This window comes from Armigeres subalbatus, unplaced genomic scaffold (genome assembly GCF_024139115.2).
Source record: "Armigeres subalbatus isolate Guangzhou_Male unplaced genomic scaffold, GZ_Asu_2 Contig429, whole genome shotgun sequence".
Classification (NCBI taxonomy): domain Eukaryota; kingdom Metazoa; phylum Arthropoda; class Insecta; order Diptera; family Culicidae; genus Armigeres; species Armigeres subalbatus.
Window position 1 is genome coordinate 127,456 of NW_026943182.1, and position 14,078 is coordinate 141,533.

Genomic DNA, 14,078 nt, shown 5'->3' on the forward strand with positions numbered 1-14,078 from the left:
CACACACATACACACGGACAGACAGACATTTGTTCAGCTCGACGAGCTGAGTCGATTGGTATATAACATCATGGGTCTCCGAGACTTCTATAAAAAGTTCGATTTTGGAGTGAAATGATAGCCTTTCGGTTACTTTGTTGTACGAGAAAGGCAAAAAAACAACACGAAGAGAGTGTGATAGCTGAAGCGAAGGAGAACATGGATAGAAACGATATGCGGAGGTTTTACGCAACTGTCAATGGCGCGCGGCATAAGACTGCGCCAGTGCCCGCCATGCGCAATGACCGAGGGGGGATTACAGACAGGACTATGGTGGTAGCCAGGTGAAAGGAGCACGTTGAAGATTTGTTGAACGGTGAAAATGAAGGTGTATTATGGAGCAGGATGGACATAATCGGCGACGATCAAGCTGTGGAACCACCAACGCTGGACGAGGTAAAGAAGGCTCTAAACGAACTGAAAAACAATAAAGCTGATGGGAAGGATGAGATCCCAGTTGAGCTTCTCAAACACAGAAGTAAGCAGCTGCATCAATCAATCCACCGCATTATCCAGAAAATATGGGAGGATGAAGAGTTCTGCCGGCTGGCCTCATATGCCCAATCTATAAGAAAGAGCACTTCATCGGCGTATACCAGGCAGGTTTTCGTGAGGGACGATCAACGACGGATCAGATGTTTAGCCTGCGGATGATCCTTGATAAATTCCGGGAGTACAACTTGCATACTTACCATCTGTTTATTGATTTCAAAGCAGCGTACTATTCAGTGAAAAGAAATAAGCTGTGGCAGATAATGTCCGAACATGGTTTTCCGGCGAAACTGATTAGACTGATACGTGCAACGATGGATGGCTCAAAATCAAGTATTCGGATTGCAGACGAAATGTCAACTGCGTTTGTGACCTTAGACGGATTGAAGCAGGGTCATGTACTTTCAAATTTTATATTTTTTAATTTATTGTTCAACATTGCTCTAGAGGGAGCTATTAGGAGATCTGGCATGCAGAGGAGAGGCACTATCATCACACGGTCGCATATGCTCCTAGGCTTTGCGTACGACATCGACCTTATTGGAATCGATGGCAGAGCAGTAGTGGAGGCGTTTGTCCCGCTGAAGAGGGAGACGGCGAGGATAGGCTTAACCAATAGCTGTACCAAGACAAAGCACATGGTGCCAGGTAGAGATAGAGGAAAACCTAGTGGTGTTGGTGCTGAGGTAGTGCTTGATATGTTTGAAGTTGTTGAAGAATTTGTTTACCTTGGAACGCTTGTGATATGTGATAATAGACTTATTGCTGCTGCGAACAGGGCCTTTTACGGATTACGTAACCAGCTTAGATCCCGCAACTTGCAGATGGAAACAAAATTTACTCTGTATGTAACTCTGATCCTACCAGTGACCCTTTACGGACATGAAGCATGGACATTAAAAGAGGTCGACCGGAGAGCTTTCGTGGTTTTCGAGCGAAAAGCGCTGCGCACAATACTCGGAGGGAAACTAGAAAATGGTGTGTGGCGCAGACGCAAGAATCATGAGCTGTATTAAGTATTCAAAGAATAAAATATTGTTGATCGTATAAAATACGGCAGATTTCAGTGGGCTGGTCATTTAGTGCGAATGTCGGAAGAAAGAACAGCGAAAACAATATTCAACAGAGAACCAGATAGGGGACTTCGTGGAAGGCCACGAACACGCTGGCTGCACGCGGTGGAATCGGACATAATGGCCCTGAACGTTCGGGGAAACTGGAGGAATATCGCTCAAGACAGTCAAGACCGACGATTATGAAGCTCTAGAATACGTTAGGCATAAGTGTATCGACGCTGTAGCCAACCAGGTAGGTGCGTGGCAAGTACAATGGATACACTATGCTCAGTGACAATCGAGCTCGCCATCTCCGGATTGGCAATCCTACGCCTTTGCACGAAAGGCTAACTGGAGACCGAGGATCGAGGATACGTTCTGATAAATTGAAACTGATGGAGGACATTTTTCGAAAGGAAGGACAAACAAAACGGCACAACTTTTTCCGAGAAAGAGAGCATATTTACCATTGATTTATTCCAGGCAAACGGCCATTCCGAAAAAACTAATCTCAATTACCGTTGCTTGATGCCGGACAAACACATTGTTTCGAATAAAAGGATAAAATTCACCATTGCCTCAATCCGAGCAAACGCCAACTTTCAAAGATGGATGCACATCCACCTTTGCCTTATCCGGGCGAGCGCCTACTTTAAAAAAGGGATATTAGGCACTAAAGAGGATTAACTAACAGCTCAATCCTTTCGTTTTCAAATAGACCCAATTTAATAACTAGACTCTTCTAATTAAAACAATAAATTAAAAAAAAAGTACAAAAAGTGCATAACAGTTGAGAGTATAAATTATGATCTCTTCGTTCAGATACAAAGTTTTTCAAACACAGCTTTAAGAATAGGTGTGCAGCGAAGAGCACTAGAACTTTACTATCACCAGTAACTCTTTCAATCATAAATAATTAACTTTCCCTTCCAACAACTGCACCGCATCTGTTACTTGATGTCACTCAACAACAAAGATAGTCTACTTCAAGAAATTAAAGAAAAAAGCATTTGTCGTTTCGAGACTGACATTGTTAAATGCTCTTTGCCATACAGAAAGCCAAGCAACAGTTCACAATTAAGAAAAAAAAATCCTTTCGCTGATGCTTTGCCTTTCTCTTACACCAATACCGAAGAAAGATTGCAAGTCCACTCCTGAATCAAAGTTTTGCGTCATGCAACTAATTGACTAGTTCACTCGCACTTGCCATATGGTTGTTTTCGAGTAAGTGTTATGGAAGCGAATGGATGGAATCATTCGTTTTTGATTTTTTCATCAGGATCGATATTGATTTCATGTGTAAAAGCTGCAATTTCAATGATTATGGGAACGCATGGTGCATATTTTGAGAAGAGGGTCTCACTCAGTGGATTTTGTTTTCGAATCATGTAAGTTATGCCAATTTATGATATCAGATTTAGCCATGTTATGTCACCAAAAATAAAATGCTAGGGCTCGTTATTCCCCAGTCAAAGTAAGTGATAAATAAAGAATTTTGCTATTGAATTGAAGTGATATTTTTTTGCCTTTATGAGTTTTCCGGCAACAGAATATCACCATTTTTTATATATGAATAACAGCAATATCTATTAGATCTTAGACCGAAGGAAGTGTTTACCCTTCAAATGTTTTAAACTAAATCTTTCACATGTTGAGCAATTCCACAATTCGAGTTTCAGACATAATGACATTAAAAAGCTGAACAAAATCGAGTTTAAGGCTTAAGATTTCGGTCCACATGTTCTTTAAGGCTAGTTTACGTATCAGGAACTTGTTTGCAAATTTCGCTCCCATATGTGTGGGCGCCCGTTGTAGAAAATTAGAAATTTGGCCCGATTCCGACGGAAACCACTGAGATTCCGAGCTGGAAACCAGCCAAAAATTAGCCAGGATTTGTTTTCTTTTCGCGACGAAATAGCATGAGTCCCATCTTTTTGGAAGCACATGGGAACAACATCAATAGACAAGATTCCCGAGGTATGAGGCTACTTTTAGCGTCATTTAAATCAATTTCGATCAAAATGGACTGTAAATTGATTAGATTTGATATTTATCCACATGCGACAACCATATTCATGGAAAAAACTCAAATAACATTTTATTAATGTTTTTTCCCCGGTGAGATTCTTGATATTCTTCTTCTTCTTATTATTGCTTTACATCCCACACTGGAACAGAGGCGCCTCGCAACTTAGTGTTCATTAAGCACTTCCACAGTAATTAACTGCGAGGTTTCTAAGCCAGGTTACCATTTTTGCATTCGTATATCATGAGGCTAGCACGATGATACTTTTATGCCCAGGGAAGTCGTGACAATTTCCAATCCGAAAATTGCCTAGACCGGCACCTGGAATCGAACCGCATGGCTAAGGAGGGACCGCAGATTTTCCCTCACCTATACTGCCGTGAATCGCTAAATCAGTCCCATATGAATGCCATATGCAGATGGGACTGACTTGCGATTCACGGGAGTATATTAATGGAAAAAACTCTGATTAATCCACCTAGCGGTGATGGTACCTTTCTCGTGCAAATAAAAAAATGTATTTTGTAACTTCCGATGGTCCGGTTTGGCCATTTTTTTTCAATAGGAAATAATGGGACAGAATTCTGCGTCGAATGCAACTTGTTGCAAGCAAATCGGTTAAAGATAAGTGCCTGAAAAATGAGTGACAAATTTTTATTGATTTTTTTGTAAAAAAAATGGTATTTTGGCCATAATTTCCGAGCCCATAGTCCGATCTGGCCAATTTTCAATAGGAAACAATGGGACAGGATTTTGCGTCGAATGCAACTTGTTGCAAGCAAATCGGTTAAAGATAAGTGCCTGAAAAATGAATGACAATTTTTTATTGATTTTTTTGTAAAAAATGTATTTTGGCCATAATTTCCGAGCCCATAGTCCGATCTGGCCAATTTTTTTATAGGAAACAATGGACAAGGCGTCGAATGCAACTTGTTGCAAGCAAATCAGTTGAGGATAGGTGCGCCCAGACACACACACACACACACACACACACACACACACACACACCTGGGGGCAGCAGGGACTTTGTCCAAGGGCTTGACGACCCCTCCCCATGGCCACTGCGAGTTAGACCGGGACCATCGTCCCTAACCCCTAATCCCAAGGCGTCAAGCGACCCGTGCCGAGGGGATGCATGGCCAGGGGGGTGAAATAATAAGCTAGGCCTTTAACGGAGCCTGTGGGGTACCTGGGCACCCTCCACAGTAATTGTCCCTTACCGCGTTATGCTGGGCTCTGGCGTGGTGGACCTCTTTTCCCGAGCAACTCGTGGGACCAAAATGGAAAACCAAGTCAATTCTTCAATTAGTGGTAGTAGTGTAGGCGACAACCCCTTCGCAAGAGGTGGGTTGTTCAGGTCTCCGCCTAGGAGGCCAGAGGCAATAGTCGGCAGCTCAGTGCGCAGCGCCAGCGTGGGTCACTCAACCTTCCTCTCGGCTATAAAAACGCCGGTAGGGGTTATTGACGGCCCATGGCTTGTGGAGGCGATGAACCGCAAACGCGATGGGCTTTCGGCCTTCGAGGTGGCGACGGAACAGCTGGACGCCATCATCGTCTTTGCGTCATCGAAGCATAATGCTGGACGCCAAGCTGGAGAGGGCGGTCGGGACGGCCAAGTGTAAACCCGTGAAATCGGTGGAGTCGAGGTCTACCCAGACTGAGGCCCAAGGATTCGCGGACTCGGGCAAGGTCGAATCGACCGAAGGCGTGCCAGCTAAGGCGGTGGTGCCAAAGTCTACCCAGACTGAGGCTCAAGTATTTGCGGGTACGTCGGGGGTGACTGCTCCAACGGAGCAGACACAAAAACGGGGGAGACAGTCTCCAGGGGATGAGCTCCTGGGGCCGCTCCAAAACGCGGAGGGTTACTACCCCGAACAAGGGTAGTGGGGCTGAAGCTGAACCCCGGTCAGGTACCTCCAAAACCGGGGAGGAAGGACCTGGAAAGGTCCGTCCACTCAGGCAAGACGGTGGTAAGGGGTTACGGCAGGCTGAAAGTTCTCAGCCGCACCAGACCAGGAAATAGAGGGAATGACGCCTCCTGGACCCTGGTCAAGAACAAGAGGAAACCGAAGACGTCAAGGGCCGAAAAGAAGGCCCAGGCGAATGAGGGTAGCAAGAAGTCTAGGGTAGGCGCCAATCGCTCCAGGGGCGATGCCCTAGTCATCACGGCGGACGAGGCTAAGTACTCGGATGTTTTGAAGGCGATGAGGAGCGACGTCAAGCTCGGTGAACTCGGCGCCGACGTACGTCGAATAAGACGTACCCGGATGGGCGAGATGATCCTCGAGCTGAAGCGGGGCGTCTCGCAAAAGGGCGTCGCCTACAAGAAGTTGGCGGAGGAAGTCCTAGGCGAGACGGTCAAGGTGAGGGCACTCACGACGGAGGTGAATCTAAGGGTTAAAGACCTGGACGAGATCACCGAAGTCGAAGAGCTCGTCACGGCACTGCGGCGACAGTGTGAAGTGGAGACGCCCACCGCAGCCGTTCGGCTACGGAAAGGTCCGGCAGGGACGCAGGTAGCATTGGTTCGGCTATCTGCAGCGGACGCGTCAAGGTGGGATGGTCGGTATGCCCTGTGGGCATATACGAGCAACCCGAAGTTTGCTTCAAGTGCCTGGAACCGGGGCACAAGCAATGGGACTGCAAAGGCCCTGACAGAAGCAATCTCTGCCGACGCTGCGGTTTTTAGGGACATAAGGCACAATGCTGCACGAACCCTCCCAATTGTTTGATTTGTTCCAGCAAAGCTGTAAACAGCAAGCACCCCATGGGGGGTTCAATGTGCCCGGCGTTTAAGCGGGCTGCAAAATCAAAGTGCAGGTACAGCAGCTGGCTTGCTCGGCTTCGCCCGAGTGTTTGGTGTGCGCAGGTTTAGAGGAAACGGCGGAACACGTGTTGTTCGTGTGCTCACGTTTTCGCGCAATGCGTGACCACATGCTTGCCACATGTGGTCTGGACACTACCCCGGACAAACTAGTTCGGAGGATGTGTAAAGATGAAGTTGGCTGGAACGCCGTTTTATCGGCTATCGCCCAAATCGTCTCGGAGCTACACAGAAGGTGGCGCGTGGACTCAAGGATGGCTAGTTCAGGCGCAAATAAGAGGTGGTCCAAGGGATCGGAGTCGGCTTCATGGGTCATACCGGTGGTCATGCTCTGTGGTCGAACTCGATCCTTTTATCGAACAAGTGGCCGCGCGAAGAACAACATGGTATCGTCGCTTTCGCGGCGTCGGTCAGCCAGGCGGGTTCTGAGCCCGAGGACGGAAAGGGTCCTCGTCAAGGCTGGGGCAGGCGTAGGCCTCGCGTCGGCAAGTCCCTCTGTGTGCTGGCGAATAGGCCCTATCGCAGAAAGGTCAATTTGGGGTGCACGCGGCATCATCATTCTTGATACCAGTCGTGCAGAGGGAAGCAGGCGCGAAGTCGACCCTGCCCACCTTCCGAGGACATAGGGCGTGGTAAGGCCACCTGGAAAGCCGGCAATGCGCTGGCACGATACCATGGTGTTCTTCTAAAAAAGCGAGTCACGATGTTCGATGCTGCAAGGACACACCCCCCTTTGAAGCATTACTTTCTGGTTGTACCGAAGGGACTATGGGCTTGGTGGCAATGGAAACGGTTTAGCGGGTCGGGGATGTAGTCCTGCCTCCCTCGTTTGCTGTTGGAGGTGGTCCTTAACCCCGCACTTCCTGGACAACCCAGGATGTCTGTTGAGCAGATGCCCCCTCCATTGCTTAGGAAGAAAAAAAAAACACATACAGACAGACATCATCTGAATTCGTCGAACTGGGTCGATTGGTATATAACACTATGGGTCTTCGGGCCTTCTATAAAAAGTTTGTTTTTGGATCATATAGCCTTTACGTATACTTAGTATACGAGAAATGCAAAAAAAAACAGCATCCCACCCTCATGCTATTTCGCATTTGTCTTTCGACATTTTTTTCTCTTATGCCCAGATCGGCTTAAAGCAGGGTACTTCGATTTTTTTTTTGCTGTTTTCAATTGTTCAGAATTGATATTGGTCAGTAATAAAATCCTCAATGCATATTTAAGAGTGGATTAAAATAAAATTTCAAAATTCCACAACTTTTTAAAATATTTTGAAAAATAAAGTAATTTTTTGTTTCATTGGGTTTTGTCCCGAAATATTTGTAGTTTAGTATTTTTCCATAAGTAACTTAATACAATAGGATGTGGTAGTGAATGATTCACTCTAAAAAAAATCTCTAACTTCTTACGCGGAAAATGAAAACTAGGCTCATAATTTTGAAATTTTCACAGCGCTCGATTTTTGTGATGCTGGGTTATTGGGCCGAATGGTCAGAAGGAAGAAAAAAGAAGGAAGAAGCAAGAAGCAAGAAGCAAGAAGGGGGAATAAAGAAAGAGAACGAAAAAGGAAGAAGAAAAAAAGAGAAAATGAAGAAAAAAGAAGGAAGAAGAAAGAATAGAGAAGGAAGGAGGAAGGAGAAGGAAGGAAGAAGGAAAAAGGAAGAAGGAAGAAAGAAGAAGGAGTAAGAAAAAAGGGAGAAGGGTGAAGGAAGAAGATAGAAAAAAGAAGAAAATAGAAAGAAAGAAGAAGGAAGACGGAAGAAGAAAGACGGAAGAAGGAAGACGGAAGAAGGAAGGCGGAAGAGGAAGGAGGAAGAAAGAAGAATAAATAAGAAAAAAGTAATAAGAAAGAAGAATGGAGGAAAAGGAAGAAGGAGGAAGGCAGAAGGAAAAAAGAAAAGGAGAAAGAAATAAAGAAGGACGAAAAAAGGAAGAAGGAGGAAAGAAAAAGGAATAAGGAAAAATGATATAAAAAAGAAGGAAGCTGAAAGAAGGAAAAAGGAAGAAGAAAGTAGAAGAAAAAGGGAGCAAAAAGCAGGAAGAATTAAGAAGAAAGAAAAAAGAAGATGGAAGAAGCAAGAAGAGAGATAGAAGAATGTTGTAGTGAAGGAAGAACTTCTGGTTTCTTATTTTTTGCCTCTTTTTTCTTATTCGGCCTAACGCCCTTCGGCCAAATGACCTTCGGCCTAATGGCCTGACACCAATTTTTGTCACAATGTTTTTTGACATGTCCCGTTTTCCCATCGTCATCCGTCATCGTTTGTCCCATTTTTAAACCGAATTGATCTGGTCAGCCTACACATCATTATGAGCATGATATTATCGCTCAGGGTTATGATAATAGCAAATTTGTGTTTAACCGCAGATTTAAAGAAGCAAAAAGTTAAACTACAGGTAAAAATAATGTATACACATGCTCCGTTTTTATTTTCCAAAACAAGTTTTCGCGAAATCTAACTTATAATTGGTAGATTATTACCTCCAAAAAATACGCTGCCTGTCAATGTACTTTACGAAAAATATTAAACGAATTCAAGTATTTTTCAGTGCTAAGAATCTCAAAGATTTTGTTCATAATCGCGAATGCATTCTGATTAGAGATCCAACTGGATTATATTCATAATATCATTCGAATTCTTTTTCAGAATTGCAAATAGAGTTTGTCCAGAACCTTCAAACGGAGTCTGTGCAGAATCCTGGATGGGGTTCCGAACGGATTATGCTCAGAATCTCAAACAGATTCTATTCAGAATTCTAAACGGACTCTATTCCGAATTCTAAACGAATTTCGGAAGGATTCTACTCCGAATCCTAACCGAGATTCTGTTCAAAATCATGAACGGATTCTCTTCAAAAATCCAAAAGAATTCTGTTTAAAATCCCAAGCAGATCTGTTTAGAATTCCAAACAGATTCTAAATAGAATCCAAACGAATTCTACTTAGTATCCTAAGTGGATACTTCTTTCGACAAGTTATAGTTATAACCTTGAGCATACGAAACATAAGATCGAAATTACAGAATCGGTCGACATATGATTAGTTGGAAAAACAGTTTAGAATATTTTCTGCCAACTGGTATAGCGAAAAATCCATTTCTCGTATTATGTCCGTTACTTCAAAAACGGTTCTACAAACTAAGAGTCAGTAACGGCGATAAAGCCTGTAGAATGAAATGACCTTTTAAGTACATATTTTATTTGTAAAAGAATTACAGGAATAATATATTTTGTTCAGATATAAAATGTATTGTAATATACAATATGAACTAAAAACAAATGTTGCAATAATACTGCGGCCCGCTTCAACAGCTCAAAATTGCTGTGCGGCCCTTGATACTAAGCATGCTGGGGACCACTGTTGAACGTAATACCCCTTTCATCATTTTCCTCACTCAACACTCCAACTGAAACTTGACCAGCTATTGGCATTCTATTAGCATTTCCTCAGTTATTAATTGAAAACTTTTAAATAGCCGCCATTGCATGAGTATGTATTTTGTGTGGCAAGTACAATGGATACACTATGCCCACTGCCCAGAATGTCAAGAAAGTTTCCAAACCGAAAACATCCTAGACCGAATCGAAAATCGAACTCGCCATCTCCGGATTGTCAATCCTACGCCTTTGCTTGCAAAGCTAACTGGAGACGCCTTCGCCATTTATACCCAAAATGTTTCCACTTAGGGGCTGGCAGTACCCTTGCTCCGTTTGATGCGCCTCCGAATGCACGTCCCAGTCAACACAAAGCCGTATATAATGCCACATAAGATGCTAAAGTGAAGGCGATACACGTACAAGTTATATGGGGAAGTACGATAACTGGGGTACCAGCTGATTGATGATCGACGTTTCGTGTTATAAGATGTCACAACTAATAAACTACTGAACCGTATGAGTCGCCTCTCCACATCTCGAAATTGAAGGGGCCATCGAGATAAGGAGTTAATGCAAAATTATCAGATTGCTAATATTGCTCCTGTTTGAGAGACCTAGCAGCCAAAGTACTGGTTTTAGCGAAGTATTATTAGCGCTCTAGTACTTATGCATATACTAGATAAGGAGAGTTCGAGGCAGGCTTGTAAAATGTCATCTGCATGTCATTTGACTAATTTGTTCATAACTTTTTTCAGAATAAAAACTTACTTCATATTTTTAGATGTACTCATAACGCTTGAGTAGGGCTACATTTTTGTTAAAGGGTACATTGCTCTAAATATAGCATCTGAGGCTGAAGAGTGAAAACTTTCCAAAATGTCACGTGTCATTTGGCATAATGTCATTTAAATGACGCCCCAGATTACATATTTACAGCAATGCCTTATTAGACAAAGTTGTAGGCACATTTAAGGGCTATAAGTTCGACATACCTCAGGAACCGATAGCTAACTTCTGAACAAGTTCTGGAAAAATTATACAAACGAATGCAAATGACATTTTACAACACTGTCGAGGAATAGAAGGAAAGTTTAAATGAGTACTAGATCGTAAAAAACTCGTTGCTACGAAAAACGACTACAAAACAAATGTCATCTCTTTTTTAATGTTTTTGTTATTGTCTGAAGATGGTCTAGTAGCACAAAACAGATAGACATCATAGAACAAACAGCAAAAATCAAAGTGAACTCTTTGTGTATCAACAATTGACGAACGGGCCTCCCGTGTATCCAAGGCGACAGAGAGAAACAGATAAGCATGCGCTGCTGCTCTGTCTTATGCTCGTTGTTGAGTAAAGCTTGACTTCCACCGCTAGGTTCGCTAGCGTTTCAAAATCAGGGAAGGACCACATTCTACGGCAAAGATGCCTATATGTTATGTGCTAGTAGCCTAGAAATTTGAACATATCGACATAGGGAGAAAGAATCCTTAACAAAATAAATAGGGCACTGCACAGAAACATCTCTTTCTCTTTCGTTTCTCATTAATTTGGACGTTTACTGGCCTTGTTGTTTTCTTTTTTTTTTTTGCAGCGAGAAAGAGACAAAGCAGTCCGTGCAGTGCCCTATATGACCAGAACACATCGAGATAGAGAGCTGTCGAGATAGAGAGGTTATCGAGATATAGAAAGCCCAAATGTATGTAGATTGAAGGGACCGAGAAAACCATCGACATAGGGAGAGATATAGAACATTGAAATGTAGAGAGTCGACTGTATTTATTGGCATCAATCATATCACAGCAAGATAATTAACAATCAAAAATATAATTATCGTTTATCGTCCCTTCTGTACCGGAAGTAACACAGACTATTCGATGTTTTGATTACCCACCTATTTACGAGTGTCACTCGGAAACCCATACTTGTGTGACCACAATTCCACGCGGCTCCACATACCACAAACTCAATAACGGTCAAAGTAGCAACCGACATTGATTCTACAAAATCTGCATAGAATAATAAATATATTCACAACGGTAGCAACATTAATTTTCCATAAAAAAAGACACCAACACCTTTCTCGTGCTCTAGAAAAGGAAAAAACAATACTTAGTCCAAAGTCTGATACCAAAAACTCTAATAGTTTTTGATGGATCATTCTTTATCAAGTATTGATTTTTTTTATAGAATTGTTTCAATGTATCCGGAGATGTTTTTATGTTTTTGTCTATGCACGAGCGGCAATTTCAGTGAAATCGAGCCACAACTGACAGTGTAGGCATAGGCAGTTGTCGAGAGATGATGGCGCAAAACAGAATGACACTCATGAAACCACCAAAAATCCACTTCTGAATGCAATAACCGATGGCCATGGTTTCCCATATGTCGCCCTCAAATGCCATCGCCCCACCATCGGGATAACGTCATCGAGGATGCCGGTGCAATATTGCTGATTTATCATCACTTGTGATCGTTGCCGGGCACTGGCCTATGCCAAACAGCGCTGCTGCACACAGTGAAGAATCTGAAATATTTTCAGTTTTAGGAAATTTTAATTTTGGGTCTTCCTTCCATGCAGGTAGAATGGACATAATTAATTAAATAGCCCGTACTAAAAACATCTTTCATTAGTTTGAGATGCAGCAACAAGACTTGTCGCCACTGTGTATCGCGTAACCACATTCGTCATGAAATGTGTGGCCATTTGAGTGTGGAGACTTTGATGTCACCATCATGCGAATAGCGATAGTCCGATAGTACGATAGTCCAGGCGGGACCGGGTAGGAAAGGCTTGCTTAGAACAAGCGCTGACCTGACATAACCTAACCTTCGTACGAGATGGCTGTTGTTGTTGGGCCAGGTTAGGATTTGGGTCGCATACGGTCTGCGTGCTAAAGAGAAGAGAACACGTGTGGCAAATAGCGAGTATCCTACGTACGTTAGATTGGATCTATTCAGAAACGAGGTGCGATATTGGGATTTGCTTTTTTGCCCAAGGCAATTTGCTATCAACACCACTTTTGGGCACTGGGTAAACTTGTGGAAGCTTCATCATCCTACCTACATTGCCTTTACATTTAGTCCGATATTGAATGATAGCTTGGGGATCACTTTACATTTGGCGGAAAGTTCAGTTCGGATACAGCATTCCTAGGATGATTGGTCAATCTGATATTTTTTTGTCCTACTGTATTTGTCTGGTTGGTTCGCAGAGTTATGTTTTTTGGCTTCTCAAATAGGTGAGAAAATATGTTCAAGCAACTTTAGACTCAAAATCGATAAACATTTGCCACCTTTAGCAAATAACAATGTGTTTTATTTGGAAACTACCGTGATACAACTATCGTATATTACATTGAGAATGACCAAAATAGAAACACCACATGTAGAATGAGATTTGATATTTTTCGAAATTTTCAATACAAAAATCAGGCTGGAAAGACTTCTAAATATCAATGATACAAATAAATAATCAATCCATGATTCAAAATTAGTCGAGTCAAGTATGAGATACCGAAAACGTCCCTACTGCATGAGGTCAATGTAAATGAATCAAACAAAACTTTTCCTAATTCTTTTTTTTCTTACCATCATATCAAAAGAGGAAAAACCCTGTGGTTGGTTGACAGGCAAGATCAGATTGATGACGGCCAATCGTGACAAAGCCAGTGATGGTCCGAAAGCTTTGTCCAACTCTTCCGCGAACTGCGAAGGAGAAAGAAAGTTAACCAAATATGTCAAGATCCGGCATCACATCAGCATCTTTCTGAGAAGTACTTACTGGTGTGAAAGCTTCCATATGAAGGAATCAGGGATGAGATGAGATGTTGTAAAAAGTTTTTTTTCCTGTCCGCTAGGATATATGTATGTATGGAAGATATCCGGCAAACGTTGCCGGTTTGATTGAACTTCTATTTCATGTACACAGCTCATAATGCCGTCTTAATATGAACCATCAGAAAAGTTTTTGTTATGTATACCGTGCAAACTCATACTTCGGACGCTTAAGCACTTTCTGATATACAATAATCCTGTTTACTCACATTTAAAATCACACCGTTCAAATTACCATTGCAATCAGCAAGTATAGTATTCATCTTTGAGCTACGTATTTAATATGTGCAAAATATTGCGAAGAATGTTTGCAATTTATGAAAATGTCCGGCTTCTGTTTGATTCAAACCTCGGACATCGGTGGGTTTGGATTCATATTTCGGACACAAAGATTCAAACTTCGGACACCTGATTACACATTACCGG